This window comes from Otolemur garnettii, unplaced genomic scaffold (assembly GCF_000181295.1).
Source record: "Otolemur garnettii isolate 467f Iridium unplaced genomic scaffold, OtoGar3 scaffold00110, whole genome shotgun sequence".
Taxonomy (NCBI): Eukaryota; Metazoa; Chordata; class Mammalia; order Primates; family Galagidae; genus Otolemur; species Otolemur garnettii.
Window position 1 is genome coordinate 4,043,216 of NW_003852505.1, and position 10,004 is coordinate 4,053,219.

A 10,004-nucleotide genomic window follows, 5' to 3' on the forward strand; every position below is an offset into this window, starting at 1 on the left:
AGTTTGTTACTGCTTCAGATATTGGCATCCTATGAACTTGTCAAAAATGTTGTGAATTTTTGGAATTTTTTTGAAGGACCATCCAAAGACTGGTCAATACAACTTTACTGCACTACATCTTATACTAGTAATTTTTTTCTATTACTTCTCGACTAGTTATACTATTGTGCTGTAAAAAGAAAATACCAAGTTATTATTGTTGTATTAGTTATGGGTTTGACATTTTATATGTTCCATTCTTGGAGCACTAGGCAAAATGCATAACATGATGACTAATTACATCTTTTTCTATTTTTTTTAGTGGAAATCATTTTACAATTCTGAAGATGCCTTGAACTCTATGTTTACATGAAATAACTGATCTGTTATAGGAATATGGCAGCATGTAAACAAGTGCTGTAGTGATACAACCACTGAAAATGCTACAGCACCTGTTTCTGATGAGGACTCAGAAGATGGAGAAGGTGGAACAATAAACAATCTGTTAGGTTCTTTGTTGTATGCGTCTGAATATCTTCTTCAAGATGGCTATGATGCTGAGTCTGACTCAGATGATCCCTTATATGCACCTGAAGATGACTCTCTTGATGATGAAGTTCCATCTACATCTACTGCACAGTGACCTCTTCCATCAAAGAAAAAGAAAGTGACAAAAATTATTCTCAAATGGAAAAAAGCTGAACTAAATGCACCTACCATAGCAGGTAGGATTACAGACCACAAAATTATTTCTTCACTGAAGTGAGAAGACCCACAGAAATTCTTGAACTTTTCCTTGATGACAAGGTTGTTGAACTCATTGAACTTGCAGTGTATAAGTTGTCACATACTCTAACTTATACACGGCAAGAGAGGGTGTAAATTTTGGCTTGACTAGCTCCAAATTCAAATGTTTTCTGGGAAGTATTTTTTTGAGTGGTTATGTCTCAGTTTCTAGAAGGTGTATGTTCTGGAAGCAAAGGGCAGATGTGCATAATGTACTTGTTAATACTGCCATGAAAGCTGACCACTTTGAAACTATATTTCCTAATTTGCATGTTGCGTACGATGCAAATTTGGACCCAATGGACAAGCTTTCCAAGTTGCAACCTCTTAGAAGCACACTCTATGAGAGATGTATGAAATTTGTTTCAAATGAAACATATTTCAGCTGTGATGACTACATGGCTCCTTATTTTGGTCATCGTCGGTGTGAACAATTTATTAAAGGATAGCGCATTCTGTTTGGCTATAAGTTTTGGTGTGGAACAACATGTCTGGGCTACATTAGTTGTTTTCAGCTCTATCAGGGTAAAAGTTCAAATGCTGAATATGAGGAATGCTGTGTCCATGCACTTGTCCTTCAGTTGAGTGAGGCATTTAACAGAGGCAAACCCTGGACAATACCATTTTGTATTCACTACCTTTTTCATCAGTACTGTGCTTCTTGATAAGCTCGGTTCAATGGGACATCAGGCAACAGGTATAATGAGGAAGTATTAGTTCAATGGGACAGCAGGCAACAGGTATAATGAGGAACTATTACTGCATTGAGAAAGCTCCATTTGAATCAGATGCAGCTCTGAAGAAAAAAAAGAACAAGAGACATTTGATTATCAAATTGATAGCAAAGGCAATATTGTCTGCAGATTGAATGATAACAGTGTTGTCATCAATCACTTGCCTCATCTGGTGCTGGTATTGATTCCTTATTGAAAGGAATTGTCAATAGTTATTCCAGAAACTGAAAAAGAAGGTTCAAGTTCAGCAGCCAAACATGATCAAAGCATATAACCATTTCATGGGAGGTGAAGACATAGCTGATGACGACACTGATCAAGCATCAGGCATAAATCTGTGGAAAGAAATGGTATTCAAACCCTCTTTTGTTCTACTTCTAATTGGTCTTACAAACTGCTCGGCAGCTGCATAAAACATACGATGAGAAGCCAGTGTACTTTCTGGAGTTCTGTTGACGTGTTGTATGCCATAATCTGGAGACCCACGGTATCCCCCATGACCTGGTTGAAGAGGAAGAACTTCTCAGAAGCAAAACATTGGCACATTATGATGTCATGAATCATGTAATGGTAAAACAGGGAAAGCAAATGCGATGTGCTGAAAGTCATAAGAACACCATTTTTCAGTGTGAAAAATGTGATGTTGCCTTACATGTGAAGTGTTCAGTTGGGTTTCACACTGAATAGCAGGTGTTACCACCTCCTGAGATAAGAAATATAATTTTATATATTATGTGCAATATAGCTAAGGTTTTGCCTAGTGTTCCATTTCTGGAATGACACATAACTCAGCATTAGAATATAATATGATGGTTATGTTAATCAGTTTGATGTATGCATTCCACGTTGTTTATCAGTTCAGCACATTGTATCCCATAAATGCATTCATGTACACAGTCATGATGTAATAAAGAAAAAAAGAATATAATACCATTTTTTTCTCTTAAAATTCTTGTTCCTTGAATTTTTCTAGATGGCATATATTAATTTCATGCAAAAAATTCAAAAACCTTAAGCTATGGCATAAATGGGGTAATAGTATTGTAATCACTGTCCAAAACCCATTAACATACAGAAACATGTAAAAACCCTCATCCACCCGTTCTTCAAATGAGAGATTTGCCATTTTAGAACAGCAGCACTCACTTCACTGTATCTGTGCAGTCACTTTCCACACTCATCTTGAGTGAACAATGGGATGACTTAAGCTCTAAGGCAATATATAAACATTTCCTTGCAGAAACAGTCACAAGTTAAAATCAAACATCTTCCATAGTCTACTACTAAACATGGAAAACTGCCTTTATTTAAACTATTTCTCACCATATTGAGCAGGCAAATGGGGCATCTTAAGACATGATAGAGACTCTCTATCACAGATGACTTGAAAGGCTAAAATCTCCAAATAAAACCACCAGGTATGCTTCACTAGCCTTCTGAAACACACTATGGCTGCACTTTGGAAACTCAAATCTATTTTGAAGTCCTGGACAATTTCCCTCACCAATTTCTGGAAAGGAAGAAGTCTTATATGATTTCCAGCCTTTTTAAAACAAGTCTTTTCATTTTTTTTTCTTTTTTTAAATTTCAGATTAATATGAGGGTATAAATGTTTACATTACATGGTTTTCAATTCTCAAAATCATTTTATCACAAGGACATTTGTACCAAAATATTTATTTATTTTTTTTTTTGAGATAGAGTCTTACACTGTCACCCTGGGTAGAATGTCATGGTGTTATAGCTCACAGTAATCTCTTGCCTCAGCCTCCCAAGTAGCTGAAACTATAGGCACCCACCACAAATTTGGCTAATTTTTCTATTTTTAGTAGAGATGGGGTCATTCTCTTGCTTAGGCTGAGCTCAAGTAATTCACCCTCCTTGGCCTCCCGCAATACTAGGATTACAGGCATGAGCCACTGTGCCTGGCTAAGAGAAGGCTTTTTAGACTGGCAGCCTTTAGTGGCCTGCTAATTTCATGGGGCTTCCCAACTTTTGCCTGCAAATTGGTATCACCCATTTTCTTTAACCCGATACCAAAGTCTTTTTAAATATTTAATTGACAGGCTTGGCATGATGGCTCATGCCTATATTCCTAGCACTCTGGGAGGCTCAAGCAAGAGGATTTCTTGAGCTGAGCTGAGGAGTTCGAGACCAGCTTGAGCAAGAGCAAGACTGTCTCCACTTAAATAGAAAAATTAGCTGGGCATACTGAAGGGTGCCTATAGTCCCACGTACTTGGGATGCTGAGGCAGGAGGATTACTTGAACCCAGGAGTCTGAGGTTGCTCTGACCTAGTCTGATGGCATGGCTCTCTATCCTAGGGAACAAAGTGACATTCTGTCTCAAAGAAACTTTTAATTGACAAATAAAGTTTGAATATATTCAAGGTTTACAACGCCATGATTTGATATATGTATATATTGTGTAATGATTATGACAACCAAATTAATTAATGTTTTCGTCACCTCCCATGCTCTATATTAGATTCCTGTAACTGTTTCATCCTTCAGTGGAAAGTTTATACCTCTTAACCAATATCTCTTCATTTGCCCCTCCCCCAAGATTCCCCCTGGTAATCACTATTTCTACTGTTTTCTATGAGTTTGACTTTTTTGTATTCCACATGTAAGTGACATCATACAGTATTTGTCTTTCTGTACTTGGCTTATTTCACTTAGCACAACGTCCTCCAGGTTCATCTGTGTTGTCAGAAGTAGCAGGATTTCCTTTTTTGTGTGGCTGAATAATATTCCATCATGTGTGTATTGCATTTGCTTTATCCATTCATCCCTTGATGGACACATAGGTTGATTTCATATCTTGGCTATTGTGAATGATGCTATAATGAACCACAGAGTATAGATATCTCTTTGAAATACTAATTTTATTTCCTTTGGATATATACTCAGAAGTGCAATTGCTGGATTGTATGGTAGTTCATTTAAATATTTTAAAGGGAACACAACAACGTTTTCCATAATGGCCATATCAATTTATTTATTTATTTAAGAAAAGTGCCATGGCATCATAGCTCACAACAACCTCAAACTCTTGTACTCAAGTGATTCTCTTGCCTCAGCCTCCTGAGTAGGGAGGCTATACAATGCCCGGCTATATTTTTTAGAGACAGAGTCTTGCTCTTGCTCAGGCTGATCTCAAAGTCCTGAGCTTAAGCAATCTACAGCCTAGGTAGAGTGCTAGGATTACAGACGTGAGCCGCCCTGCCCCGCCAGCCATACCAATTTATATTCCCACCAACAGCGCACCTTTTATTTATTTTTTTTGATAATAGCCATCCTAATAGGTGTGAGATAATACCTTTTGTTGATTTTTATTTGCATTTTCCTGATGAATAGTGATGTTGAACACCTTTTCTTACATCTGTTGGCCATTTGTATGTCTTTTTCAGGAAAATTTTTATTCAGGCCCTTTGCCCATTTTAAAATCAGGTTATTTGGGCAGGGCCCGTGGCTCAATGGGTAGGGCTCCAGCCCCATATACTGAGGGTGGCAGGTTCAAACTTGGCCCCAGCCAAACTTTAACAAAAGAATACCCAGGTGTTGTGGCAGGCGCCTGTAGTCCCAGCTACTCGGGAGGCTGAGGCAAAGAGAATTGTCTAAGCCTAGGAGTTGGAGGTTGCTGTAAGCTATGTGACGCCATGGCACTCTACTGAGGGCGATAAAGTGAGACTCTGTCTCTTCAATAAATAATAAATAAATAAATAAAAGTAAAACCAGGTTATTTATTTATTTTCTATTTGTGTGCTTATATATTTTAGATATTAATCCCTTTTCAGATATATGATTTGCAAGTATTTTTCCCATTCTGTAGATTGCATTTTCATTTTGTTTATTGTTTCTTTTGCTGTTTCTTATTACCATGATACAGTGCCACTCTTTTTTTTTTTTTTTTTGCTTTTGTTGCCTGTGCTTTTGGTGTCATATCCAAAAAATCATTGCCAAGATCAATGTCAAGCTTTTCTCCTGTATTTTTTTCTGGGAGCTTTATGGTTTTGGGCCTTATTTCCATCCTGTTATAAATCTTTAATCCATTTTGAGTTAACTGTTGCATAAGGTGTAAGACGAACATTCGATTTCATTCCAGCACCAAAAAGAATTAAAATAGTTAGGAATAAATTTAACCAAAGAGGTGAAAAATCTGTATACTGAAAACTATAAGATACCAATTAAAAAACTGAAGATATTCTATGTTCACGTATTGGAAGAATTAATGTTGTTAAAATGCCCATATTCCCCCAAACAATCTATAGATTCAATGCACTTCCTATCAGAACTCCAAGGGCATATTTCATAGAAATAGAAAAAGCAATCATAAAATTTACATGGAACTATGAAAGATCCCAAATAGCCAAAGAAATCTTGAGAAAAAGGAGAAAAGCTGGAGGCACTACATTCTCTGCTTTCAATGGTATTACAAAGCTACAATAATCAAAACAGTATGATATTGGCATAAAAACACATACACAGTGGAACAGAATAGAGAGCTCAGAACCCATGCATATGCAATCAACTAAACTTTGATAATGCTAAGAATACACAATGGTGAAAAGAATGTTTCTTCAATAAAAGGTATTGGGAAAAGTGGATATTCACATGCCAGAAAATACAACCAGACTCTTATCTTACACCATACACAAAAATTAACTCAAAATGGGTTGAAGACTTAAATGTCAGGTCTAAAATTAAAGGCTTAAGCTGCTTCTGTATTTGTCTCTGCTGCTTATCACTAATGTGCCAAGCTAAGAAAATAAAACTGTTCTTTCAACCAATACCTAACCTTTTTTGTCTTAGAATCAAGGCATTTTTAAATGACATATTTGTATACACATACATACATATAGTGTGTATATGCATATGTATATATACAAACATGCATATATAATTTAAATAACTTTCAAAAAAACTAAGGACTTTTTAATGTAATCACAATGACATTATCACTTCTAAGACTAACAATAATTCATTAAAATTATTTAGTATCTGTTTTATATTCAGATTTCCCTGTTTTCCTCAAAAATTGTCAGTTTTGAGGAAACTTTGAATCAAGATCCAAACTAGAAAGAACCACACATATTTTCTGCCTGTGTTTAATTTAATTTTGTTTTGTTTTATTTTATTTTATTTTATTTTATTTTTTGAGACAGGGTTTCACCCCTGGTAGAGTGCTATGTCATCATAGCTCACAGCAACATCAGACTCCTGGGCTCAAGTGATCTTCTTGCCTCAGCCTCCAGAGTAGCTGGGACTACAGGTGCTTGCCATGACGTCCAGCTACTTTTAGAGCTGGAGTCTTGCTCTAGCTCAGGCTGGTCTTGAACTCATGAGCTCAGGAGATCTGCCTGTCTCGGCCTCCCAGAGTCTTTTTATTTTAATAGAATAAGGAGGTACACATTTAATTCCAGTATATAGTATATATATTGCATAGTGGCAGAGTCTGGGCTTTTATACTTGTAACTCGAACAGTGTATATTGTGCCCTATAAGTAATTTGTGACTGTGTTTCTTAAGTCTTTTTTATTCTATAACAATTTCTCCTTCTCCTTTTATTCTTATGCTAGTGAAGAAACTAAATCATTTTTTCCTCTTAAAATTCTCCACTTATTGCATATGACTGATCACCTTCTCCTGGTATCATTTGACTTGCTCCTCTATCTCTTTTATTTCTTATAAACTAGTATTTACATCTAAACTAGAAGATTGGTTTCATGCTCATTTGTGGTGCTGTTCTATTGCATCAATCAGAAGGCATATCATGTCTGGTTGTCCCACTTATAGTGATGAGATTGATCTAGTGATGTGGTATGGTAAGCCTGTTATTTACTAACCTTTCACCCAATGGTTTCAGCATTCATTGGTGATCTTTGCCTGAGTCCCTTATTTCATTTGGAGTTGGAAAATGATGATTTTCTTTTGAAAAATATTTACTGAGTATAAATAAATGTTCTATACATTAAATATCAAGAAATATTCATTATTGATTACAACTCAGGCTGTAATACTGAGGGAACCATAGAATCAAGATATCTACTCATGATGCAACAGTGGTAATTACATTCCCATATTGGACACAGGAATGATTTCATCACAAGACACAACAAAACTCATCAGAAAAAAGGTTATCACTTTAACTGACCTATAATGCCACAATAGAAAATGGTTTTTTGTTGTTGTTGTTTTGTTCTTTGAGACAGAGTCTCGCTTAGTTGTCCCTGGTACAGTGCTGTGTGGTGTCACAGCTCACAGCAACCTCAAACTCTTGGGCTCAAGTGATTCTCTTGTCTCAACCTCCCAAGTAGCTGGGACTACAGGCACCCACCACAAATGCCTGGTTATTTTTAGAGATGAGGTCTCGCTCTGGCTCAGGCTGGTCTCAAATTTGTAAGCTCAATATTCCTGCTATGGCCTCCCAGAGTGCTAGGATTACAGGCGTGAGCCACTGTGCCCGGCCTTAAAAAATGGTTTTGAATCAAAATATGAACAGCCCCAATAATTTCATCTCTGTCTTATCAATTTATCATAGAGTTACACTGTTAAAGATTTTAAAGATTCCCATTTCTTTGATTTTATTTTACATGATCATTAATGAATGAAAATAAGTTATACAAGGCCAAAGACACTTTTAAGTAAGTTAGTCTTTCATAATAAGAGAAAAAGGAATGAAATTTTAGTACAAAGAAAGCCTCTCCAAAGGGATGACACTCTTACTGTGAAAAAAAAAAAAGCAATGTAATTAACCTTTATTTCTAAGAAAAGATAAAAACCTAAATCTGTTGTGGCAAATTTGGAAAGATAATATATTTCCCAGTCCCACAATATATGTTCATTTTATATGAGGTATTTGAATGATGCAAGTGTATGAAGCAGGAATCTGTGGCAATCCACATTCATCTACCAGGACCCCATCCTTGTTTTTTGTGTCAATGGGAACACCTTCTGGAATTGCAGGTGCAGATGCTGCTTTATACAAGTAGGAACTATCTTCATCAGCCAGAAGCTCATCACCCAGTGCATCCAACTCAGCTTCTGGGTCTTCATCTAATTCTGGGGTGCCCTGACTGTGACTCAGCACTCGGATTTCATTTGCATCTTCCGTCATATCCTCTAACTGGTCTTGTAAATCCTCACTCTGGTCATTTTTCACTTGCTTGTATGCTTTTTTCATTTCTTTTACTCCCAGTTTCATAGCATCAACCGTGCTCTTGGTGTCCTTCAGTGACTGGATGGTGTAATTGGCTTGTTCCGTGTTAAAAGACTGTTGGGCAAGATTGTCCTGCTGCTGCTCATACATCCGTTTTTGCTTTAAAACCCACAAGACTTTCTCCTTGATCGTATTCTTTGAAGAATTTTCCATATTCTCTCTCGTCTTCTTGATCTGATCCTTATACTTCACTAGCTCAGCATCCAATTGATAAATCTTATCAATGGATTCTGCCTGGGTGTCCACCATGCCAATGCAACAGGTCAGGCTGGGCGATGCCTTGGGTTTCACTTTCCCGAAGAATCTGTTCATCTTGGGTGGCTGAGAGAAACTGAAACACCAGAGCAAAACTAGAAACGGAAGTAGAATCACTCAAAATGGTGATTTTCTAATCCTATTTCTCCTTTTGCAGTGGTGAGTGCTATTCTCCATACTGAAGAGCTTTCCTTATCATTTAGGGACCCTGGTATACTGTCTGACCAGTATGACCATACTGTTTGACTGTTTAATTAATTATTTACCTTTATTTATTAACTCTTTCCCCCACTTCTTAATAGTCTCACTAAACCACCACCTACTAACTTTTAGTATAACAAGTTGTTGCTCTAAAAACTTCCAATGATGGCTCAGTGGCCATAGCACAGTGGTTATGGTGCCAGCCACATACACCAAAGTTGGTGGGTTCCAACCCAGCTGGGGTCAGCTAAACAACAATGACAACTGCAACAAAAAATAGCAGGGTGTTGTGCAGGTGCTTGTAGTCCCAGCTACTTGGGAGGCTGAATCAAGAGAATCACTTAAGCTCAAGAGTTGAAGATTGCTGTGAGCTGTGATGCCATAGCACTTTGCCGAGGGCAACATAGTGAGACTCTGTCTCAAAAAACCAAAAAAAAAAAACCAAAAAAACTTCCAGTGATGGTCAATGAGTATTTTTTTTCCCTTGAGTATCATAATGAACTTATTTATATACTTAATATATATCAATCTATTACTCATTATTTATTTTATTTTAATTTTTAAGACTTTATTTTTTAAAGAAGTTATAGTTTACAGCAAAATTGAACAGGAGGTACAAAGAGTTATCAAATACTCCATGTCCCCACACATGCATAGCCTCCTTAATTATCAACATCTCCTACCAGAGTGGTTCATTTATTATAACTGATGAACCTACACTAACATATTATTATTACCTGTAGTTTACATTAGGGTTCACTCTTGGTGTAGTACATTTATATGGGTTTGGATAAATGTATAATGGTATGCATCCACCTTTACAGTATCA

At 36.7% G+C, this 10,004-nt stretch overlaps 2 pseudogenes; one reads left to right on the forward strand and one right to left on the reverse strand.

The window, feature by feature from the left end:
* The first annotated feature begins 326 nt into the window (after positions 1-326).
* Positions 327-2,186, forward strand: LOC100949691 (annotated as a pseudogene).
* A 6,155-nt stretch (positions 2,187-8,341) lies between these two features.
* On the reverse strand, positions 8,342-9,031 carry LOC100962293 (annotated as a pseudogene).
* Positions 9,032-10,004: the final 973 nt, after the last annotated feature.